We start from the raw sequence: 26,180 nt of genomic DNA, 5'->3' as shown, positions 1-26,180 counted from the left end.
AGATTACAAGGATATATATTAGAATTGACTTGGAATGATTAGAATAGGCTTACCTTGGTGTTCTTGATGATGGGAGAGGGTAGGAGGTCGTTTTAGGACTTGAAGGAATGAAAAATAATGATTTGGATGAATATATACTGTTTTGGAACATTAAATTTTATACCCAACAAAATACTGGTCGTATTTTGCAATATGGGCCGTATTTCAATCCGTATTTTGTTTGGACTGCTCTGCGACTCTTCAGTAAAATGGTCATAACTCTTTGCACAGATGTCCGTTTGATACACATAATATACCGTTGGAAAGGTATTTCAAAACTCTACAACTTTCATCAAGGAAGTTTTCCCAAATTCCAATTTCAACTATTAAATACGGGTCGTATTTCAAAATACGATCCGTATTTAACAATGTATATCCCTCAAGCCAAATTCCAGAATGCTCAGTGATCTTGATGCCAACTTACGATTTGAAATACGGGCCGTATACTGAAATACGGTCCGTGTTCTGGGGGTAAACCCCCATCTGACAACTGAAGAGAAAAATCCAATTCCCACATTCTTTATCTGATTTTCTAAGTCTAGAATCATGGTCAAGGCTTAAGTTAAAAGTACGGGGTGTTACAGTAGTATAGGTTCTTTTCTATACAATGTTTGCAGAAAAACATAACGGTACCCTTCCGACAACCAATCTAGAGCCTTCGTTCTTCGATCTTTTTCCATCCATTGCTTGTTGTTATTGCAAGCTCTTAACACAATTGCTCAAAATTGGATGTTGTTAAGCTGTCTTTTCTTGTAAGTTGGCATTTCATACCTTGCTTCAATCAGTAGTGTCTGGACTACTTTCTTTCCTTGACAGAAGACTTGATGGAGCAGCTGCAACATATGATTTAGATAGACAAAAAACCTGACAACGAATATTTTCATGTGACTATCTATAAAAAAAAAAAATTGCGAATGATTCTACATTAATTCAATCCTGATAATTATAAAACAGATAAGAAACCTTGAAGACCAATGAGTTGTCTGCAAGTTTCGGAATGCAATCAAACTTTACACAGTATTTGAGATTGAATTACTCTTCTTTCACTTCAGCATATTTTGTTGAAAGGATCCCTAAGAGGAAAAACAACCCTTTCATATCGGCCTTTTGCAATTAAAAAAAAAAAGGAGTATTTTAGGGAGACTAGGCACAAGTTTCGATGCATCTTTATAATCTTATGCATGTGTTTGGAGGGTGACTTTTTGAGGCTTCAATTTCTTCATGTGCCTTTGGGAGGAAGCATTTACTTAGACGTCGTAGAATGTACTGCAATCTCTCATTTTTAGAACTTTATAAAGAAGTAATGCCTAATCATAAACTAATACATTTATGTAAGGGTGGGCGTTCGGTTCTTCGGTTCGGTTTTTCAAACTTCTTCGATTTTTTCGGTTTCGATTTTTTGAAAGTGGACACCGAACACCGCACCGAATTAATTCGGTTCAGTTCGATTTTTTGAAGTTCGGTTTCGGTTTTTCTAATTCGATTTTCTACTTGTAAAATGGACTTTCTTTAATAGACGGCATGTCATTAAGCTCCTCAATAATATTCTGCTTCCATTCTGCATTCAACTTTCTTTAATTTTTTTTTCAACTTTATCTTACGTACAACTAACCATATTTGCAACCCAACTATTCTGACCCTATAACATTGTTCCTCAAATGATATGAAAAATTATGACCTGCTGTACATAACTACATATCGTGATAAGCAGCACTAAGCCACTAACAGTAGCCAACAATTCATTTTTTCTAGTGATGGGCAAAAATTCATTTTTTCCAGTGATAAGCAGCACTAATACAAAAATCAGTAGCAGCAGCCCACCCGAAAATTCACTCTATACCTTATGCCCACCCAAAAATATATACCCTCTATACATGCCCACCCGAAATTCTCTAACTGTGCCCTGCTTTTTTCTAGAACTTGAACAATACAACTAATAACATTAAAAAACTAGCAGCCAAGTTGGCATTTGAAAAATCGATTGACGACCATGACGACAAAACTAAACTAGTAGGCTTAAAGCCTTCAACTTAAAACAATAACAACAACCAACCAGCATCAGCAAAATAACACACAAGGCAAAAACAAGCAACACAAATGACATAAGCTTAAAGCGAGCAGCAGCCAAACTGCCAAACAACATAAATAAACAACACAAATGTCTTAAAATTTAGCTCAAAATACAAAAAATTATTTGACATTACAAACTAAGTCTTAAATCCATTGTCTTAACACAACACTAGCGATCACAATTCGGTCCGAAATTCACCAAATTCAAAACACAAGCTCAAATTTGAAGGCGAATTTGCCTCTCTTGTTGACGCTCAAGACATTTCCCAATATGTTTCATCAAGGAACCTGTGCCATTCACTCTTGAATTCTATTTAAGTATCATACCACATGTCAAACACCTTAATTTACGCTTCTTCATTGTCTTGAACTACCGCAAAATATTCCCAATCATGTGAGCGAGCATTAGGAGGCATTGTTGAACTTGAACATAATAAAAAATAAGACAAAACCAAAAGTTAGAATATAACTTTCAAGATAAAAGAATAGAAATACAAAATAAAATATTAAACTTACCACTAGTAAATCAAACATCAACAATGCAAGGATCTCTTCCACTATTTGCTATCTCTAAAGGAAATTTAATCAAATATGTCATACAACATAAATAAGTATATGATTTTTGCACTAAAAAACACAAAAAAATATAAAACCCTACCAAGTTCAAGTTGCTCAAGATACTCCAAACTTTCTTCCACACTAACGGGTTTAGTCTCTTCTCTAAGCCAATCTTGGGCACAAATAAGAGATTGCACACATTTAGGAGTCAATGAACTTCTAAATGGATCAAGAATACGTCCACCGGTACTAAATGCACATTCTGATGCCGCACTAGAAACCGGAATAGCCAACAAGCATTTATTTTCCACCAATCTAAGACCTTAAACTCAACATATTCATCTTCAGGCTCTTGTTCTTCACTAATGTATTTATCCAACTTCGATTTAGCACCCCCACATCCAGAATCTTCCTTTTGTTTCTTCAACTGAAGCTTAGTTCTCAAAGCTTTTGCTCTCGAAAGTGTCGAACTAGAAGATACATCGGATGAGCATTGAGATGAAGAAGATGCGGATGGAGATGATTTATGATGAAATTCTCTTGAATAATTTTTAGATACTCTCCAAATAAAGATTTCATATAATCATACACTCCTTTCTTACTTTCTTTCCTACTTCCTCCCCAAATAGCTCTTCAAGACCAAAGCTAACATACACAAACTTATTATGAGGATCCAACACGGAAGCAATAAAAATCATTTTGTTCATCTTTTCAGGATCGCCCCAATACTTTTTAAATTTTTCTCTCATCCGCTTAGCCATTTTACTCAAATTAAGATCTTCACTTGCTAAACACACTTTCAAATGTACATCAAGCTCACATATATTCTCAAAATGAACATTAGACGTAATATAATGTGAACCTGAAACCTTTACGATGAGCTCGTGAAATCTTTCAAGAAACTTTATCACATTCCTTACATTCACCCAATCATCAGATTGGAGAGGACCTGCAACACTTCCATCTTCAAGAACATGAGTAGAAAGATAATTATTAAAATACACCCTTTGAACTTCACAACATTTCTTAAAGTGACTTCCTCTTGCCGAAGATGATCTAACATACCTCACCATTTGCCTAACACGTTTGTGAAGCATCAATTTCCTTCAAACCTTCATGCACAATTAGATTAAGTATGTGTGCCATACATCTCGCGTGAAGATGCTTACCATCCATTATATTAGTTCCCGCATATTTAAGCCGTTTAGACAATTCTCTATTTGTAATATCGTTGGAAGAAGCATTATTAACGATGAAAAAACCTTATCCAAGTTCAATAAAACAAACAATTACTAATAGCCTCGCATATGCTCGCCCTTATGACTAGTGATAGGGCAAAAATTCAGTATTTTTTTATGCAACATCCAATCTTTATCAATATAGTGAGCAGTCAAACACATATAATTAATTCTTTGCAATGATGTCCATGTGTCAGTAGTAAGGTAGATTTTTGATTTTGCTTCTCTAAAATTCTTCTTCAAATCTAGTCTCAATTCGCTATAAAGTTCATAACAATCTCTTGTTATTGTTCTACGGGAAGGAACTTGAAATAAAGGTTGGGCTACATTCATAAACTTCTTGAAGCCTTCCTTTTCTACAAAGCTAAATGGTAGTTCATCCGTAATTATCATCTCAACTAAAGCCCTCCTAATTAATTGTTGATCAAATTCCTAAAGCGGCTCATCCTTAGATGCAAAATTTATCTTTTTCTGAGTGCAAGTTTCAATCTTGGCTTTATATACTGGGCACCTCAAATTTATATGTTGTCTCAATCCCGTTGTCCCATTTATAGTTGTATTAGCGGCATAAAGATTTTTACAATGTCTACACCTCGCTTTACCAATACCATTCACAACGACCTTATCAAAATGATCCCAAACCGGTGACCTAGAACTTATTTCTTTTCTTTTATTTGTTACCTGGGTCTGGGTGTCAAGTGACTTGTCAATGTCATTGCTATCATCTGTCTTAGGTACGCTATCGGTTGAACCAGCCGCACTTAGTCTAGTTTCATCCGCCATCTATGAAAAATTAAAAAGAGAAACTATCATCTAGAAGCTCTATAGCAACGATTACAGTTTCAAAAGAAAAAAAAAATAGAGCTACGCATAAAGATGAACGGTTCAACAAACACTCAACAAAACCGAACAAGAAGCAACAAATATGCAGTTATGCACCTAACGAAAATCTAGCAATTACAGCATAAATAATTCTTGCCCAGATTTCTCCAAAACTACAAGAACATATGTTATCTTCTTCTTTTCTTTACAATTCTAAAGATACCCACTGATAATTTAAGAAAATTTAACACCCCATAATAAAGATTTAAACTTTCTTGAAAAGGAAAAGAATTTAAAACAAATCCAACCCAATACTTACAAATTCGGTGATTCTTTATCCAAAACTAGCTAGGGTTCGGTGAAAAAAGAAATTAAAGGTTCAAACTTATGAAAAAGGAAAGAACAATCAAACAAAGAAATTATAAGGAGAAAATGAAATTACCACCGTTGTTGGTGCCTGAGAACTCCCGCCGCCGTTGGTGTGAGGACTGAGGATTGTTAGGTGTGAGGAGTCGGACAGAGCAGTGTGAGGACTGTTAGGTGTGATCGTGTGAGGACTAAGGAGTCGGACTGTTAGGTTAGGCGTGAAGAGGAGAGGAGATGAGAGGAAATGAAGTTAGGGTTGGTCCGCTGGAGTTGGATAGCTGGTATACTAATTTGGGTCAGTTAGGGATGGGCTTGGATAGTTCATAGTTGGATCTTGGATATATTAAATTGGGCACCGAGAAACGAGAAAGTGGAGTGGGCTAGCAGGGCTAAGTGATCGAGGGTGAGGGGTGTAAAAATTATTTACTAAATTTTCGGTTTAACCGAATACCAAAGAATCGGTGAACCGGAACTGAATACCGAACCGAACACCGAATTTGTTATTTAAAAAAAATCGAAACCGAACCGAAAAACAGAAAAACCGAACTAATTCGGTTCGGTCCGATTTTTCGGTCTTCGGTGTTTATGCCCATCCATACATTTATGAACTCTTCACGTTTTTCTTCTGGGAAGTTATCAGTCAATCAAACTCATTGACAACCAAAGTAGCATCCATTCCTTTTATGTACTATAAACATTGAAATACCAGCTAATGAAATATCACGACCACTGATATCAAAACTAAAGTAACCGATTTTTTTTTTGTTTTAAAAAAGAAGCTTACACTTTACTAAGGAACTGAAAAGTTCATTCTTCCATTGCTTATACGAACGACTCATAGATCACTATCAAGCAGACCATGCATTTGAATGAGAACAAAATATAATGTTACCTCGGTACTTCATGAACCGTTGGGCAAGTGAGTTCATATCCTGCATTAACATATCATAAAACAACTTTGTTTTAGAAAGCAAGGAGTTGAGATAAAAAAATACAAAATTTAGCACCATCAGGTTGACAACTACAATTGAAAGACTATCTGGATACACATTTCTACTGACATATTCAAATAGAAAGAAAAGAAAATCAATTAAATCAATTATCTATACCTTAGTGTTAAATAGACACTAAAGACAAACAAAAAGAAAAAGCTTTCTTTTTATGAAATGAATTCTGATAGAACTATTTTAGTAATTGCAGCACAATTAAATGTAGAGAATGATGAAAGAATTATGCATATTAATTCTTTTTTCTGAAAAAGCAAATTCAAGATGTTCTATATTATCGAATGGTATGGGAACCAACTCCATGAATAATTTACCTTGCTTGAAGGATGTAGGAATCACAACATACAGTTTTTCATAAGCATTTTCTTAAGGAATCAACGAAATTAGTCTAAAAATCACACATAGACACAAAAACACACACACACGTAAAGTAGAAAAGAGTTTTATATCACGAATGCCAGAGAACTAACGCATTCTTTTGCCTAAATGCCGAGATTAGTAATGTCCAATTCTATACAATTAACTGTAGAAGACAGAAAGCATATTACTAATTTGCTAATGCTTGTTTTCAACTCGATCCACTTTCAATAACATCAAAATATCTTCTATTAAGTAAAAGAATTTCTAATCATTGGTTCTGTGAACAGAACGGTGACTCAATGATACCCGGGAAAGGAGAAATTTGAGATTCAAATGGACCAAAAAGAAAAGTAATGTCATTCCAACAATATATATAATAATAACACCTAGTCATGCACGTGTTCTCTCATATATATATATCTGCAATATCACCATTATATATACATATATATATATATATATATATATATATATATATACATATTTCACAGTAATCTCCACTACCACCAAAAAGTACAATTGAGGCACCATATATAGAGAAAGTAAGTTAAATATTAATGTGTGCATTGATACATTACACTCACATGGACATGAAGAAAGAGATCCATCGAAGGTTACACCGAAAAATAAGCTTTGAAAACTCAACTTCTATATAACCGCCACCTCATGAACTTTAAATTTCATGTGAAAATTCATTATATATTTGCTTCACACATTTCATGAAATTTAAAATAGTATATAATCTATTGCAATTTTCATTATTGGAGCGGAAAGATACTTTTGATTACCAAAAAGTTTAAGTTGGCTTCTATTTCGAAACCTACGCTATGTACAAAATTAATACTATCTCCGACAAGCATGTCTAAATGAAATGCTGTAACATTTGAAACTCAAAAAGGAAACACGTGCCGTGTGGGGACACATGTTTACAGTATTCAGTTGCAATAGATATAGTCTTTTTCCAGATCTATCCATCACTACTAACTTAATCATCAATTATCGATTATCGTCTTCGTGAACTAAGAGATAGCTTTCTTTAGATCCTTTCAAAATTGATTATAACTCTGTTTTGTTAGATACAAATGAATTTGCAAACACACCTCCAGTATAGAATACACTGCATTTTTCTGTCGCTACAAGGAAAGTTGTATAAAAATCTTTCAAATGTCCAATATTTGTGCTATAAAAAATTCAGGGGTTGCAAAATAATAGTAGATGTTTTTGTTAAAATCACCTATGGGAAAAAATAGAATAGAAAATTATTTAGTACTTTCATGCATATCAGCAAACACTTTGGCTGCATCAAAGTTCTATCTTTTTCGTCACAATTTTTCTTTCAGATGGCGATTCCATATGGTTAATGCTGTTGCAGTTTGTGCAGCCGAGTACAAAATTTCTATAGAATCCTTTAAACAAATATGCTTATGCAGAAACCACCAGAAAATATTGAAAAATAAAGTACAAATGCAAAAAGATCTTTATAGGCAAATAAGTTGCTAAATCAGTAGACAAAAAAAGAATGAAAGTTACATACCAAGAAAGAATAGGGAAAATTTATGAGACTTAAAAATAATCTCTTCCTCCGTTTTCAGCTTTTTGATTGTATCTCGCCGATCGGGATGCATGTGCATTTTGAAAAGTACATCCGCAGATGTTCTGCCAGTGCTACACAGCAAACCCGAAGGATAATTAAACACCACACAAAGAAACAAAGTTGAATACCAGAAAAATAAAAGATACCAAAATGAAAAAAAGAAAAGATAAAGGAAAACACCAAAGACAAAGTACTTACAGAATATTATAAACTGGATGGAGAAGATCACTGATTGTCAAAAAGAAAATGGAAGAGATCACTGAAAAGTTAAGCAGATAAAGTTAGAAGCACACTATTTGACTATGGAAAGATAAAGGTATGAGGAAAATGAAGGGACTGTTGTTAAATGACACGTATAACTCCCAACATAAGTAGATTTAACCTAAAGAAGACACGTCTCCATAAAATTATGATTTCAATTATTTTACTCCCCAAAGAGATAATAAAATTACAAACTATCCCTGTTCGTCCCAATTTTATAGTACAATTTAAGGTGCTTCTTGTACCATTGTTTATGCAGTGTTCGTCCCATCAACTCCCATTTATATATAGTAGAAATTGGACGGGGTGCACCAAAACTGGGCTTTCCATGGAATATCAGGCCTTTTACCTCAAACAAGATCGTCTTTTTGCACGGATTGTCCTTCAAAGGTGCTGCTCTTTAATTTTTAGCCTTCGCTTTAAAAAGTGGCTGAAAATATGCGTGTTAGGACTTACTCGGAAAAAAAAATCGCAAGGCAAAGTTTAGCGAAAAGTCTGCCTTATAAGGTTAAAAAAAAAAAAAAATTGCCTTAAGGCAATTTTTTTTTATTTTTTATTTTTTTTATACTCTGCTTGAATTTAAGGCCTAACTTTTGCCCGAATAGGCCTAATTTTGCAACGAAACTCTGCCTTACGAAAAAACCGGGTTGACAGAATCTCAGGTATTTTAGGCGAAGGGTAAAAATTAAAGACCAGCAATTTGAGGGGCAAAAATTAAAGACCACCCCCAATAAGGACAATGGTGCAAATTGCCCAAACAAGATTAGCTAATTAACAATAGGAAATTTTTGACACTCTTTCAAAATTTTGTGATTCAAAAATATTCACAATTTTTTAAAATCTAAAAAATAATTAATTTGAAATTTTAGTAGCTCAATTGGTTAGCTACCTGAACTTTCACCTTATTAGTGAGGGTTCGATTCTCCACCTTGTAATCCCTTCCCCCATTTCCTCTATCCCGATTATTTTATTTTTTAAAAAATATTGAATCTTTTGCTCTCATTTTTCTATCGGTATGACTTGTCGTAGGCCCCACAGGAATACAATAAAAAATCTCTCTGGCATGTGTAGGAAGTCTTAATCCTCTATGTTTGACCAAATACCATCAAATAAATTAGGACGAAGGAAGTATCTATTACCATTCTTTTTATTTATTGATTGATTTTGACTCCCAGGTAAGTCCACAATGACCCAAAAGCTATGAGGCCCAATACACTTTGTAAGACGAAAAGAAGAGACAAGGCTGAGGCCCAGCGGAAGAACAAGGTTGAAAGAAGAGGAACACCGTCCATTATATTTAAAAGGTCCAAAGGCAAATGTTTGGGGAAGCTCACGGATGCCCCCCCTCAAATAAAAAAAAAAATTACCTGCCCATACCCCATTGTTTTCATGCCCCCAAAAAAAATTATTTTTTTTTACCGAGGACAATGATCTCTAACATGGTATATAAATATCGAAATGGTATTATAGAGAATCTTTGTCCTTCCAAACAGTATATAAATATATATGAGATGGTATCGTGGTGATCTTAAGATCCGTCAGCCCATTCTGTCCCTCCATTAGCGTGGTATATAAATATATCGAGACGGTATTATGAATGATCATGTTCATATATTAAAAATGACTTTTCTCACTCTTGATATGAAACCGGCTTAACCTCAATGAGCCACTCCTTAGGACCATGATACCATCATGGTATATAAATATATTGAGATGGTATCATGGAAGACTGTTTCAGGCCTTCATGATACCATCGTGATATATAAATACCGAGATGGTATCCCGGAGAGGAAGGGGTTTGGCCGAGGGGTATACCGGGTAAATATTTTCAGCCGGTGGGGGTAGAAGTGAAAATAGTTTGGGAGGGGACATGGGCGGGTAAATATTTTTTATTTTGGGGACAATTAGTGATGTTTTCCCTAAATATTTTCATGCTTTGCAAAGATGGTCAGACTTCTAGTTAATCTTCTCTTTTGCTCCGTTTGATTTCCTTTAGTTAGAAAGATTTTCCCAATGTCTTCACTTGTAATATTTAACTCCTTTCTTATTCTAATCTATATATAATATAAAGCTAGGCATAGACAATCCTATGTGGCACCTCTCTATGGCCTCCATTGACATTTATCTTTTTTCTCATTTTTTTGACTTTTTCTCTCATTTTTCTTAACTATTTCATCTTTAAAAAATCATCTCAATAACTCACACTCTTTAATTTTCATAACTCCCAAGCTTCATAACCACCAAACTAATTATTGCTCAAGTCTATGGGTGAGTCTAGAATGTCTTTTGACCTTCTTTGTTGATTGTTTAGTTCAGATTCTTATGTTCTTTTTTTTATTTGTTCTTTAAAGAATTAAGAGATTCAGATACTAATTCAAAAAAAAAATGCAATTTAGCTCTGGCATTTGTTTCTCAAAGAAAACCAAAATTGAGCTGTTTGCTTTGATGTTTGACACAATCAATCAATCATCAATATATAATATAATGTTAGGGACGAATGTGGCAAATATCATTCCTATATTTTTTTTTCTACTTTTTTTTGCCTTTTCTTTCATTGTTTTTTTATTTATTTGCTATTTTAAAATGCTAAAGAGTTACTCCTTTTAACTCTCCTAATTATCTTTTAATTATGTTAAGTGTGCTACATTAAACTCTCTCCAATTTTTTTGACCTTTCCTCTTGTATCCTTTTCCTCTTGTATTCTCTCAAATGATTTGAAAATTAAAATTACTCTATCAATAAGTCTATAATTGTCCACATTAATTGCTCAATTAAAAGAGAAAGACAATTAAGAATATTAAAACTTATTAATTATCTGAAAGGTAATATAGTGAGAATAAACATGATTAAATATTATTCCACTAACGTTAGTAGTACAAGAGTCATCTTTAGCAACTAAGGCACCTTTTGTATTCCAAAATAAATTAACTTACTGATTAATTTAGTATTATTAATATGTGAGATTCAATCTTATTTGTTCCTCCGCAAGCACAAACCAGCTTTTAACTCTTTCTCTGTTTACAGATAAGGTGATGTTGCACCTCTTTTTTTCCCTTTTTGGTTTTTTCTTTTTTTGTAAATAGCATATGATTAATGTCTATTATTATATCTTGTGTTAAATCTGTAGTTACACCAAATATTACTCCTATTACGTTACCAACAATTCCAAGAGCCACTTTCTTAATCTCCTTAATTACTCTTAATTACACTCTTTCCCACTCTATTTCTTATGATTTTAATGTATATTGAATGTGGTATTCATTTGGAATATGAAGTGTTTTACCTTTGTATATATACACCAAACAAGACAACATGAGTTGGGCATTCATACCATTTTTGCAAATTTTCTGTTGTACTTTTGATAGTACTATTAGTTTTTTTCGCTTTCTCAATTCTAACCCTTTTAGTTTTTTCTTGACATGCTTCGTTTCTTGATTAAAAATTTTTGTCTTGCTCAATTTTTACCACCTTACTGTTTGACCTCTCATGCCACGTTAGTAATAATATTGTAAATTTTCTTATCTAGGTGAGTTTGAAGAAAAGTTGACTGCTCTTGACATAGCAGCACATTACAAATGGCTATTGTTGGTACATAAGGTAAATTGTAGCTTTAATTCTTTGTTTTTCAGTTTTTTTTTCAAACATTATTCTTTTGTCAGGGTACAGGAGTTCGGTTATGCAAAAATGATGTGAGTTATTTAATTTGACAGTTCGTTCTTTTAATTCATTGGGTGTAGATATGTCGGCATCAATTTTAGTATGTTCTTTGCATACACTTGTCCTTATAATATGTGAATAGAATTTGATATTTATCTAACACTAACAATTTTGGAATTATAAGTCCCTTGTATTTGCAATGTCTTTAAAATATTTTTTACATTTTCCAACTGATCATGTATTTTTCTTACACTTTACGCTACAAAAAAATGAATAATTTGCGGAGATTGAAAGTTGCAATTTGCAGAGAAATAGCAGAGGGTAAAACCTCCGAACCTCCACAAATTGCAATTTTCAAATTACCCATTTTTTTGTAGTGAGCACAATGTTATATATATATATATATATATATATATATATATATATATATATATATATAAACGTGAATCAACTTTTTTTTTTTTTTTTTTTTACGCAACTCTTACGAGATGGATAAAATTTAGTCACTTTACTTTATTTTTTTAGATTTTGAAAAGAAATATCAATATGTAGCAATTAATTTTGATACATATTATAAGTAGTTATATACAAAAGGAAGCAACACTAAGATAGGTATCAGGAGGGTTTCTCGCCACAAATCTAATATTTCTATGGTGATCACTTAGTAATATTAAATTTATGAAATGTACAGTATCTACCTTTTTATCTGAAAAATATTCTAAGGGAGCCATTTTAAAATTATTAGATTTGATATGCTTTTAGAGAATAAAGGTGTGTTAAACAATCAAACCGAATATATTGATTCATACGAGAATTGAGTTGCTGGAATTAAAAAGACAGAAAAGAATACGATTGAGATATAACAAAAAAAAAAAAAAGTAATAGAAACTATGAATTTGATCCAACAAGCTACACTGATGATAAATCTGATTATTCATATAAGAAAAAAGATCTTAGATGAAGAAGGAAAAGACAGGCTGATTTACATCCCCAAATTATTTCAATAGGTTATTTCATATTGAACCGGGACACGGGGGTGCAAGGTGTAGTCGAACCCCGCTTCGTCGGAAAATTGCCTAAATCAATTTTTGATTCATGTATAAATATTAATGTTGCATCCATAACCCGTAATGGGCTCGGTTGGTCAGAGCCCATAGTTGCGGGTTTGAATACGTAACAACACTTTTTAATGTTTTCATTCTCTTTTTCGAACCCCTTATCAAATGTTGTGCGCTCCCTTTGATTGAATAGAAAAATTGTCAAATGATTTTAATGAAGAAATTTTAGAAAAAACACTAAAGATGAAAGAATCTCAAGCAGATAATTGATTAGTTTAAATTAATTTTTAATAAAAATTATGACATTAATATTTAGTTACATCTTGATTGTTTTTGTGACCGTGCGAAGCACGGCCGTGTACACTAGTTAATATTAAACACCGACCTCCCCTTCTATGTTCTGAAATCTCTTGTGGCTTATATTATCATGGGTATTCACGTCACAATAAACAACAACAAGAAGACAGTCTCCATTAATTTCATTAAAAATAAGTTCCATCAAAGTATGGCTTATAAATGAGATAACGTTAATGAGCTATATACATACACGCCTATTGTGCTAACCAGTTAAAAAAATTGTCTTTATATGTGCAGCTTGGTCCTCAGGACTTGAAAAGAAATAAAATTTCAACTTTTAATCAGTTCAAAGGTTTGTGCCAAATTAAATGAAGTTGCTTACTTGTATTCGATATATACATTGAACCAAATCCGTGACCATAATTACTTATAAAACCTCAACCCCCCTCTATTTGAACAAAAGATTGACGCTAGATCACTTCCTCACGACATTCTCTCAAAGTATATCTCTATGCTAACATTAATATCTTTTTCAGCTTTACATCAACTATCAGTAGAATACCGAATTTTCCTTTTACAAAATGCTCAAAGTTTCATCGTGTCGTTTAATCATAAGCGATGGAATATTAGGAAAAGGACTATAGAGTATATGTCCATTGAAAAGTCGATCGTCTCTCTTTCCCATGAAATGCTGTAGATACATATAGTTTTAGGCCACATAATCAAAAGTTACATGCCACTGACGCAAAACAGCAAAGTGGTCCAAATAATATCATCAAAGATCCAAAAAAAAAAAACCTGAATTAATGTCAGAAATCAGAAGAGATTAAGAAGAGGAGAAATTCCCCTTCGCTATGGGTTTGGCTATTTATAGCTAAGCTAGTTGCTGTGGACCTTTCCATGAACTATCATTCTCTCAGTCAAAACCTTTGGGAGGAAGAAAGAAAAAAGACAAACTGTGAGACAAAAAGACCACAGATCCAAGAATCTCTAACAATGGATTTATATATTTTTCACAGACGATAGTGACAGATAAATATTGAAATATCAATTTGCCGTTTGAAACAAAATGTATATTGTATGGAGATCTGTCTGCATGGCTGACCATGGAATTACAAATAGCATGTTAGCAGGAAGGTACTCTAGCCCGCTGTGGACCTCCCGTGAACAATCTGTCACTACACTTCAAAAAAAAAAATATTCAGAAGAAGAAGACAACCCTTGAAACAAAATCAAAAAAAAAAAAAAAAAACAAAAAATTCAGAAGAAGAAGACAACCCTTGAAACAAAATAGAGTACCACAACTTCGAAATTTCTCACACAATTGAAAAAAATACATAATCGGATTTCAAGTCTATGGGTCGCACGACTAAAAGGTTAGGAGCTAACCCCAGGGCCCAGGCTTTGCCTAGATTTTCATCTAAAATTGAATAAGATTAGATTAATCTTGCTAAAATTAATCAATAATTTTCCTTCTTTTGTTGACCAACGCAAACTTGCTTGTATGTCAGCCATGCATGAATGGACAGTTGTTTTGCAAACCTGAAACTTGAAAGTTAAATACAATTAGTTGGAAAGCATGGCCTATGATCACGAGACTAAAGTTAAAAGGTCATTAACTTAGGGAACAGTATCATAGTGTAACTTTTTCATTTATTAATAGAACAAATATCATGTTTGGATAAAAAGAAATTAAATTAAAGAACGGATGGGACCAACAAACTATAACAAACAAAAAAAAATCCTGTCCTTCGCGAGTACCGTTTAAGGTTGTAGAAAAATTCAAAAACTACAGCTTTGATAATGCTCTTTAATTTGTTGCACGTACAAAGAAAGCCATTTAGTACCATCACCTTTTCGAAGAGATCCAAATAAAAGTTGATTTACAATTTTACTTCCTTTAGCATTTAAGTACTTCTTTTCTAATTTTCAGCACTATAACTATAATAAAGATTTGAAATCAGCTTTTTCTTCCATTTTCATAAAGGAGTTTGTTATGCTTCGTACTCACTTTTTGCATTTTTCATGACTGAACAAATGCTCAATAGTTATGTTACTAAATTTTAACTACGAGTAATACAATATTTTCATGAAATTAGCCTTTCTTTTAAAAGTATGCAGTATGCACCGCCAAATTGTTCAGTCCTTGGATCAGTAAGAGTAGAACTGTAGAAAAGTACTAATAACTGATTTCTTTTTTTTAAACGTCAGGTACTTTTTATCAATAATTATTCATTTATCGAACGATTAATACAGTAATTGAGATCGAAGGTAGATAATTAGGGTTCCAGTCAATGAAGAATAAGCCCCCCCCCCCCCCCCCCCCCCAAACACAAAGCAGTTACTCTCTAAGTCTCTTTCCATCTCTTTGTCCAGCTGAAACCAAGATTCTCTTCTCCCTTGTTTTGTTATTTTCTTACAGGATTTGGTGTTTACTCCGAGGAATCATTTCACGACATAAAATTTATATGAAAGTTTATTTATATACGGTACCTCTGACCTCTCCATTTGAATTTGGATCAAATGTTTTCACGTCTCGCGCGCGTAAAATCAATTTCTGGGATGGAAGAGTGTCAATTGTCGTGTCTAAATTCAGATATAGGAGTATTAATTATTTGATCATTGAGTCAAAATATTCATAGTGATAGTATTTCGGCACCTTATTTAAATTAAAGATACAACCATAGAAAAATGTTCAGGTCGAAATAAGAAAGGATACTACATTAATGGTGTCAAAGGTTCAGTTAAATATGTAAAAATATGCTCTCTTAAATGAGGTGGTATTACAATTCATAGAGGGTGCCATTCAACAAAAGCTGTTCCTTTTTCCCATGAATTCTACGTATTAAGGTGGTCCAACAATCATAAAAGATGGAAAAACAAGAAAATGTAAAAAAATATTCTACAGAAGAAAGGAGAATTTCTCCTTGATTATTAGTCTAGCTATATACTCTGGACCCTTCCGCGAACTATCAACTATCATTCTCAGCCACCATACTTTGAGAGAGAGAGAGAGAGAGAGAAATAATAAAAAAGACAAACTCTAAAACAAAAGATCTCGTACGATTTTGAGAATTCTTTAACAATCGTTGATATATACATTGGAAGAATTAAAACCGCGACAGATAAGTGAAACATGGACTTGTAGTCTGCACCAAAATATACATATGCCGATTTGCTTGCATGGCTTGCTACGTAATAAGCATGAATAATAAACAGTAGCTGCCAGTGTGGACCTTCAATTCCCATGAACTATATATATCATCTGCCACCACAGCTTGATAAAAAAGAGGACAGAGAATAAAATAAAAGACCACGGATTCAAGAATTCTCAAACAACGTTTTGATATGTACATTTTCTGACTGTTTATTTTACTAATATTTAAACTTTATGGAATCGAATTCGAAATTCAATGACAATTTATCTTAATTAATTATTTGTATTTACTTAGTGGATCTTTTAACACAAAATATAGGAAGCTATTCGGATGAACCAAATAACTTCACACACTACACCCCCTCCCTGCAGACTGTATAATAGGATTTTCATAGGATAACATTAAATTATAACCTGATATACACAACTAAGCTCAAATATTAGTATAAAGTTCTTTTATACTATGAATATTGATATTGTAAAATGCATTGTTGCATGGCAGCTAACCATGACAGAACAGTGGTATGGCAGTAAGGTTTGCATGCATGCCAACTTGCCAAGTATGCCAAATTATACTTTGAAATTCCAATTACTATTTGGAGTCTACGCGTGTGTTCGGTATGGAGGAAACATTTTTCAATTTTCTCATGTTCGTTTGGTCAAAAAGTTTGAAAAATATTTTTTTAGGAAAACAAGTTCCTTAAAAATGAAGAAATGACTTCCCTAATAAAGTAGGAAAACAAGTCCACAAGTGCATTCCACCAGCCACCCTACCTGCAACCCACCCACCCCACTTTTACCCCCCAAAAAATTAATTTTGTTTTGAAAATTTATTAATTTTTTTTTTTTTAAAGTTTTTTTGCACCACCTATTTGCCCCCAACTACAAGCCCAACGTTACTCCTACAACCCATGCACCACAATCCCCCTGACCCAACTGACCACTCTCGCAACCCATGCACTCCCCCCCCCCCGCCCCCGATTTTTTTCCTTAAAAAAAAGTTTTAAAAAGTTTCTTTTTTTTATTTTCCACCCACCCACCCCCCCACGGCCACCCCCTGCGCACACCACGCACCACCCGCTCCAAACCCGCACCGCCCCAAAAAAAAATTTTCTAATAAAAAAGTTTTAAAGTTTTGTTTTATTTTTTTACCCCACCCACCCCCGACCACCCTCCCCGGCCACCCCCCCCCATCCCGTCTGAATTTTCTACTTCCTATTTAATTTTGTCTTTATTAAAATTTAAAAATTGAAAGTTTGCGTGATTAGAAATTAAAATTTTTGGAGGGGCTGGTGTGTGGGGGGGGGGGGGGGTGTGTGTGGGGGAGGGGCCACTACTAAAAAAACAGGTTTTACCGACCTCAAAAAATGGCTATTTCCGACCTCATGAGGTCGGTTTTTGTCAAAAACTCGACCTGAGCCGACCTGATCGGTCGAAAACGGTGGGTCGGGTGTACCGACCTCGTATGAGGTCGGTAATTTTTTTTTAGCGGTATTACTTAAATAAAATACGACCTCATTAGGTCGGTAGAATATATATTAATAATATAATGATATGAGTTCACCGACCTCTGAGGTCGGTAATTTATATGAATATATGATATATTTTGCATAAAACCGACCTCGTGAGGTCGGTAATTTAATTTCTGGGAATATTATGCATAAAACCGACCTTATGAGGTCGGTAATTTTAATTTGCGGGAATATTTTACGGAAAGCTTCGACCTGGCGAGGTCGGTAATTTGCCATATGTTGGATAATTTTGCGAGAAAACCGACCTCATGAGGTCGGTAATTTCTAATTACGGAAAAAATTTGAGAAAACCTATGGTCGAAATTCGTGTAAAAAAAAAAATTTGTGGCACCCAAATGACTTACTCATTGCCTCCTGTCAAGATGAAAATAATTTTACTTTCAACTAAAAAACGAGCCCAAATAGCTGCCAACAATACATCAAACTACTATAAATACATAAAACAATAGCTACTATTACGACACACTAGATGGCCCACGGGCGTATGGCCGACATCATTGTTTGTATTATTTGTGCAATTGCTACAGGAATACTAAAGGATCACTTAACACAAGAAAAATAATTCTACGTGTTTTAAGTTTTAACACTCATAATATTTGCTAAGCAACAAAAGTATACAATATTGTGAAATCCTACATTCTTCATTTTCAATGAGAAATCTGTTTACATAATGGAAAAAAAGCACCATGCCTTTTGAAATTTGACCACCTCCATAAAGCTTTGTTGTCATAACTCACCATTGCAAGCCTTTTTTCCCCAAGTTGTCAAAGATATTAGAACCTGCCATTAGAAACCATAGGGATGAGTACCTGTCCAAAATAAAAGAAAGAATTTGGTAAGCGTAAGAAATGAGGTGGATACAATGTGAAGCGAGGATGCAAGTAAAATGTTTGTGTGTTAAAAGAAATACTACGATACTATAAAATAAATAGCTCTTGGAACTATAAGTTGGTAGAAGAACCCATGGGTGCAAGTTGGCATAACTTTGAGTCTTCTCTGTTACCCATGCATCAAGCAGCAATCAATGAAACAACAAGCTATATTGAGTGAGGAATGACAGTTTGTTACCAGAAAGCCTTCTAAGGCTACCTAGCACTTTAGTAAAAACTAAGTAGAAAACAACTTCACATCATTTGTGAGATTTTGCTTTGCTAAGTATATTCAGATGATGACAAAGGACTATAAAGGAAAAAATCAACTTTTATTCTATTATGCTCTCTTAAATGAGGTGGTATTACAATTCATAGAGGGTGCCATTCAACAAAAGCTGTTCCTTTTTCCCATGAATTCTACGTATTAGGTGGTCCAACAATCATAAAAGATGGAAAAACAAGAAAATGTAAAAAAATATTCTACAGAAGAAAGGAGAATTTCTCCTTGATTATTAGTCTAGCTATATACTCGGGACCCTTCCGCGAACTATCAACTATCATTCTCAGCCACCATACTTTGAGAGAGAGAAAGAAAAATAATAAAAAAGACAAACTCTAAAAGATCTCGTACGATTTTGGGAATTCTTTAACAATTGATATATACATTGGAAGAATTAAAACAGCGACATATAAATGAAACATGGACTTGTAGTCTGCACCAAAATATACATATGCCGATTTGCTTGCATGGCTTGCTACGTAATAAGCATGAATAATAAACAGTAGCTGCCAGTGTGGACCTTCAATTCCCATGAACTATATATATCATCTGCCACCACAGCTTGATAAAAAGGACAGAGAATAAAATAAAAGACCACGGATTCAAGAATTCTCAAACAACGTTTTGATGTACATTTTCTGACTGTTTATTTTACTAATATTTAAACTTTATGGAATCGAATTCGAAAATTCAATGACAATTTATCTTAATTAATTATTTGTATTTACTTAGTGGATCTTTTAACACAAAATATAGGAAGCTATTCGATGAACCAAATAACTTCACACACTACACCCCTCCCTGCAGACTGTATAATAGGATTTTCATAGGATAACATTAAATTATAACCTGATATACACAACTAAGCTCAAATATTAGTATAAAGTTCTTTTATACTATGAATATTGATATTGTAAAATGCATTGTTGCATGGCAGCTAACCATGACAGAACAGTGGTATGGCAGTAAGGTTTGCATGCATGCCAACTTGCCAAGTATGCCAAATTATACTTTGAAATTCCAATTACTATTTGGAGTCTACGCGTGTGTTCGGTATGGAGGAAACATTTTTCAATTTTTCGTCATTCGTTTGGTGAAAAGTTTTGAAAAAATATTTTTTTAGAAAACAAGTTCTTAAAATGAAGAAATGACTTCCCTAATAAAGTAGGGAAAACAAGTCCACAAGTGCATTCCACCAACCACCCTACCACCACCCAACCCACCCCCACCCCACCCCCCAAAAAATTAATTTTGTTTTGAAAATTTATTAATTTTTTTTTTTTAAAGTTTTTTGCACCACCTACCCCCAGCCCCAACACCAAGCCCAACCAAGTACTCCACACAACCCATGCACACACAATCCCCACCCAACCTTTACTCCTCCGCAACCATGGCCCCCCCCCCCCCCCTTTAATTTTTTTTTCCTTAAAAAAAAGTTTTAAAAGTTTCTTTTTTTTTATTTTTCCACCCCACCCACCCCCACGACAGACCCCTGCGACACCACACCACCCCTCCAAACCCCGCGCCCCAAAAAAAATTTTCTAATAAAAAGTTTTAAAAGTTTCGTTTATTTTTTTACCCCACCCACCCCCACGACCACCCCCCTCCCGACACCCCACCATCCCGTCCTGAATTTTCTACTTCCTATTTAATTTTGTCTTTATTAAAAAAATTTAAAAATTGAAAGTTTGCGTGATTAGAAATTAAAATTTTTGGAGGGGGGTGGTGTGTGGGGGGGGTGTGTGTGGGAGGGAGGGGCCTTACTAAAAAAACGGTTTTACCGACCTCAAAAAAAAATGGCTATTTCCGACCTCGTAGAGGTCGGTTTTGACAAAACCGACCTCAAACCGACCTCGAAATCGGGTGCCTGAAAACGTTGGAGTCGGAATTATTGTCGACCTCATGAGGTCGGTAAAGTTTTTTTAGCCTGGTATTACTTAAATAAAATACCGACCTCATTAGGTCGGTAAATTATATTAATAATATAATGATATGAGTTCACCGACCTCCTGAGGTCGGTAATTTATATGAATATATGATATATTTTGCATAAAACCGACCTCATGAGGTCGGTAATTTGCAATTTCTGGGAATATTATGCATAAAACCGACCTCATGAGGTCGGTAATTTGCAATTTACGGGAATATTTTACGGAAAACGAGCCTCATGAGGTCGGTAATTTGCCATATGTTGGATAATTTTCAGAAACCGACCTCATAAGGTCGGTAATTTGCAATTTCTGGAAAAAATTTGCAGAAAACCGACCTCTACGCAGGTCGATTTAAAAAAATTGCAGCACCTAGCTATTACTCCGAAATTTTCTCCCTGTCAAGATAGAAAATAATTTTACTTTCAACTAAAACGAGCCCAAATAGCTGCCAACAATACATCAAACTACTATAATACATAAAACAATAAGCTACTATTACAACACACTAGATGGCCCTTGGCATGGCCGACATCATTGTTTGTATTATTGTGTGCAATTATTACGGGAATACTAAAGGATCATAACACAAGAAAATAATTCTACGTGTTTCAAGTTTTAACACTTCGATAATATTTACGCGCACTAAGCAACAAAAGTATACAATATTGTGAAATCCTACATTCTTCATTTTCAATGAGGAAATCGTTTTACATAATGGAAAAAAGAAGCACCATGCCTTTTGAAATTTGACCACTCCCATAAAGCTTTGTTGTCATAACTCATAAGCCTTTTTTCCCAAGTTGTCAAAGATATTAGAACCTGCCATTAGAAACCATAGGGATGAGTACATCTGCACCAAAATAAAAGAAAGAATTTGGTAAGCGTAAGAAATGAGGTGGATACAATGTGAACGGGGATGCAAGTAAAATGTTTGTGTCGTTAAGGTAAAGAGAAATACTACGATGCGACTATAAAATAAATAGCTCTTGGAACTATAAGTTGGTAGAAGGAACCCATGGGTGCAAGTTGGCATAACTTTGAGTCTTCTCTGTTACCCGTACATCAAGCAGCAATCAATGAAACAACAAGCTATATTGAGTGAGGAATGACGGTTTGTTACTTAAAGCCCTTCTAAGGCTACCTAGCACTTTAGTAAAAAACTAAGTAAGAAAACAACTTCACATCATTTGTGAGATTTTGCTTGTAAGTATATTCGAGATGATGACAAAGGACTATAAAGGAAAAAATCAACTTTTATTCTATTATATTCTGCGCAACATAGTTGGCAAAAATCATGAGATGATAGTACTTGTTTATCAATGACAAGATAGTTGGTACATAAGTAGCATGTGAGGACACAAAAGTATAATCCTTTGACGCGAAAAATGAAAATAAACACTCTCTTCCTCAAGGAAAATCTCCATTTTCATAAAGAAATGTCAATGTCAACACAGTACTTACAAATCCGAATTATACCTTCTCATTGCTTTAATCTTTGCTTTTCATTCTCTTCCATTGGCCGTAACATCCCGGAACCTATCATTTAGACCACATGTATTACCATGTTTAAAAAAATGTGATTTCTCTAATAGATTAAATTTTAAATTAGATGATCGATTCGCATAGCTAAACATTACGTACTTACCTAAGAGATTACTACAAGTAATTGACCATATATAATAAGTGGAGCTAGTTATCGAAAATAAGACGGACACTACGCCACATATATCGAAGTAAAATTTCACTAATACTACTGTAAAATTTCTTTACCCGCCCGGTGTATATAGTTACACGAAGATGAGCAATGACCATATATAAATGATGGGAAGTTGAACGACATACCATATTATAAGGTAGCAAAAGGCACAAAGCTAAAGCCACGAGGCAATGAGGCGAGAGACAATGAGGACCGATAAACAATTCCAACGGGTAGAGTCTTGGAAGGGTTTCTTATTTCCATTGCAAAAGCCAGCAATTATTATCAATCCAAAGAAAACCACATGAGAAATTTGTCATTATCGGGTTCAACATTGAGCTTTCCTTAGTCCGCAAAAATCCCAAAAAATATACACCACTCATTATCACTATCAAACACCACTAAAAGTTAAATTATTAGTATATACAATATATCGGACCTCTCTATAACAACCATTCTCTACTTTTAACGTCATTTTATTATAGAGAACCAAGTCTTTTAATGTCATGTTATAACAACATTTGGCTATGGAGAACCAAAAACTATCCGACCTCGTTACAAAGAGGTTTAACTATAGCACAAAATAAACATACCTATGACACAAGCAAATAGTAAGGACAACCATAAAACTAAAGTAAAAAACCAAAAATTCAAGTTTTGGTCTACTTACTTAGGTGAAATGTGAAAGAATCTTGGACACTACATAAGCCAAAAAGGCCATCATGTTAAGATGTCAATCATCACATTAATAAAGACTAGAACAATTAACTTAAAAGGCCAAAAGAATCAAACTAGACATTTATTTTAGGTAAACTTGTCCATCCACAATATTTAAAAATCATCATAACTGAATTTCAAAATTCACCAACCATAAAACTAAAGTAAAAAAGCGAAATCTCAAGTTTTTGGCCTACTTACTTAAGTGAAATGTGAAAAACACTTTTGTTTATAAATATATATACAACATAAGCTAAAAAAAGACGCCATGGAATCAAACAACCCTTTGTTTATTATCAACTTACCCTTCACATTACTCTTTTATAAGCATTCAGAAAGTTAAAAATCCACCAACCATAAAACTAAAATAAAAAAGAAAAATTCAAGTTTTAGTCTACTTACTTATTTCCTTGATTTTAAACCAAGTTTCAAAGACAATGCTTATGTGCGACAATTAGTGCAAGAAATTCAAATCATCTTTAAGCAAAGAACATCCCAATTCAATAGCAACACCGGACTCAACTCCAATATCCACCAAACTCAAGACTATACAATCTAAATTCTACAATCTCTTTCAACGGAGAAGGAAAAGTAAGCTAATCGGATCAACAAAGAAGGAAAAGTAAGCTAATCGGATCAAACAAGGTCTTTATCAACAAGCATACTCCAATGAAACAATTTTATAATGAGACATTTTTATTTACAATGGTTTGTCATAACATCTAAGGATGACTTTCGGAGTTTTTTAAACGAGAAAAGTTTCTTAATGACAAAAGATATATACCCTCCAAAAGGACCAAATACATACTAAAAACTTAGTATAATTCGGTTTTAAAAACTAGAATAGTATTCAAAGAACCATCGGTATCAAGTTACCATGTTAGGAAGAAACGGTTATTGTTGAAGGATATATCGGCATCTGTATATTCATCTTCACGAGTCTCAACGAAATTGTGTTCGAGTTCTTTAACCTTTGTTGTATTCTTAATTTGCATACCCGAAAATTATTCCGAAAATTAAGAAGCTATTTGACGAAAAGACAACCTTTAGGAAATTAATAAGTTATTCCTTCAACTATTATTCTAGTACGTTAGAACTTGAGAAAACTCACTTTTCTTCGAGGAGGAAGATTTTGTTCGCACACTCCTTATGTTATCTTGGATTTCTTGAAGCTGTATCCGTCCAAAATCTTGAACCTATAACACTCCTCATTTACCCAGACTTGAGATGGCTATGCTTTACGAATTCACATACATCCGAGTTATGAGTCAAAAACATTATTCTAGAAAAACCATATGTAGCAAAATACTTCATGATCTCTTTCTTTAACTTAACTATCGTAACTTGAGCAAACCATGCAAAAATAAAAATTTCTAGAAGCCAGATACTAAAGTTGCAAACTTCATTTAACATGGATACGGTTCCCATATCAATATTTCGACCATATACATAGTCATATTATCGTCAAAAGAAATCTACCTTAAAATCCAACGGACGGATTGCCCAATTTTCTAAAATTAAAGCCTACTCAAGCAAGGAGACCAAATAATTCACCTTTAGCAAACTCAACAAACTAAAAATTTCCCAATATCTCACACCAAACATAATCATCAAGCAAAAATCGGCACCAAATACCAAATTAAAACAAAGACAACAATTTGGAGAATCAACAAGAAATTTGACAACCCAAAGAATTTCCTTTGCAAACTCAACAAACTAAAAATTACCCAATATCTCACAAACAAGAATAATCATTAAGGGCAAATCAACACAAATATACCAAATTAAAATAAAGGAAAATTTTAGAGAATCAACAAGAAATACTTGACCCACATATATACAGTTCCCATATCAACATTTCGCTATATAAATGGTAAAATTAAACTGTCAAATGAGGATTATTCTAACAGACAATAGTTCCAATTTCTAAAGCTTGGGAGACCAAAGTATTCACCTTTACCAAAGGATAAGTTAGGGCTTAGCTAAAAGATGGACGACGTAGACGTGGGTAGGGACGGCGGCGCGTGTGGTGGCCGGGCAGGAACGGCGGTGACGTCGGCGGGAGTTTCTAGGGTTAGAGAGAGAGGGGGAGAGAGAGAGTGAGAGAGAGAGAGAGGAAATGGGAACGAGTATAGGAACGGTATAATGGGTCTTTATTTGACGGATTATCCGACCTCACGAGCTCCCGTATATTTAATAATTTTTATTTTTTTATTTAAAATAATACCGACCTCGTGGTGCCCGTATTCTTTAATTAAATATATTTTTAATTTAAAAGAATACCGACCTCACGAGGGTCGGTATTATTTTAAATAAAAAATAAAATTATTAAATATACCGACCTCATGGTCGTATTATTTTAAATAAAAAATAAAATATTTTACATTTATCATGAAATAAATTCCCGACCTAGTGAGGTCGGTATATTATTTTTTCAAATTTTGGTACAATATTACCGACCTCGAGGTGGGGTTTTTATTTTTAAAAAAAATTTAAAAATATGTATTGAGGTCGGTTTTTTTCCGACCTCACTCGGGGTCGGTTTTGAGGTTTGAAACCGTTTTTTAGTAGTGGGCGTAAAAATTCACAAAAAAAGTAACTTTTAAAAACTTTTTCAATTTTTTCGGGGGGGGGGGGTGTGGTGTGATGGTGCTTGAAAACCCGGAAA

At 34.0% G+C, this 26,180-nt stretch overlaps 1 long non-coding RNA gene across 1 annotated transcript; it reads right to left on the bottom strand.

Moving 5' to 3' along the window:
- Window positions 1–632: 632 nt before the first annotated feature.
- On the bottom strand, window positions 633–8,550 carry LOC132052049 (uncharacterized). Its single transcript, XR_009413934.1, has 3 exons — window positions 8,253–8,550; window positions 5,986–6,025; window positions 633–1,112 (listed from the first exon to the last, which is right to left on the bottom strand). It is a non-coding gene; the product is annotated as an uncharacterized LOC132052049 (long non-coding RNA).
- Between the last annotated feature and the right edge of the window lie 17,630 nt (window positions 8,551–26,180).

Source organism: Lycium ferocissimum, chromosome 4 (genome assembly GCF_029784015.1).
Source record: "Lycium ferocissimum isolate CSIRO_LF1 chromosome 4, AGI_CSIRO_Lferr_CH_V1, whole genome shotgun sequence".
NCBI classification, from domain to species: domain Eukaryota; kingdom Viridiplantae; phylum Streptophyta; class Magnoliopsida; order Solanales; family Solanaceae; genus Lycium; species Lycium ferocissimum.
This window is presented reverse-complemented; position numbering and strand designations above follow the sequence as displayed.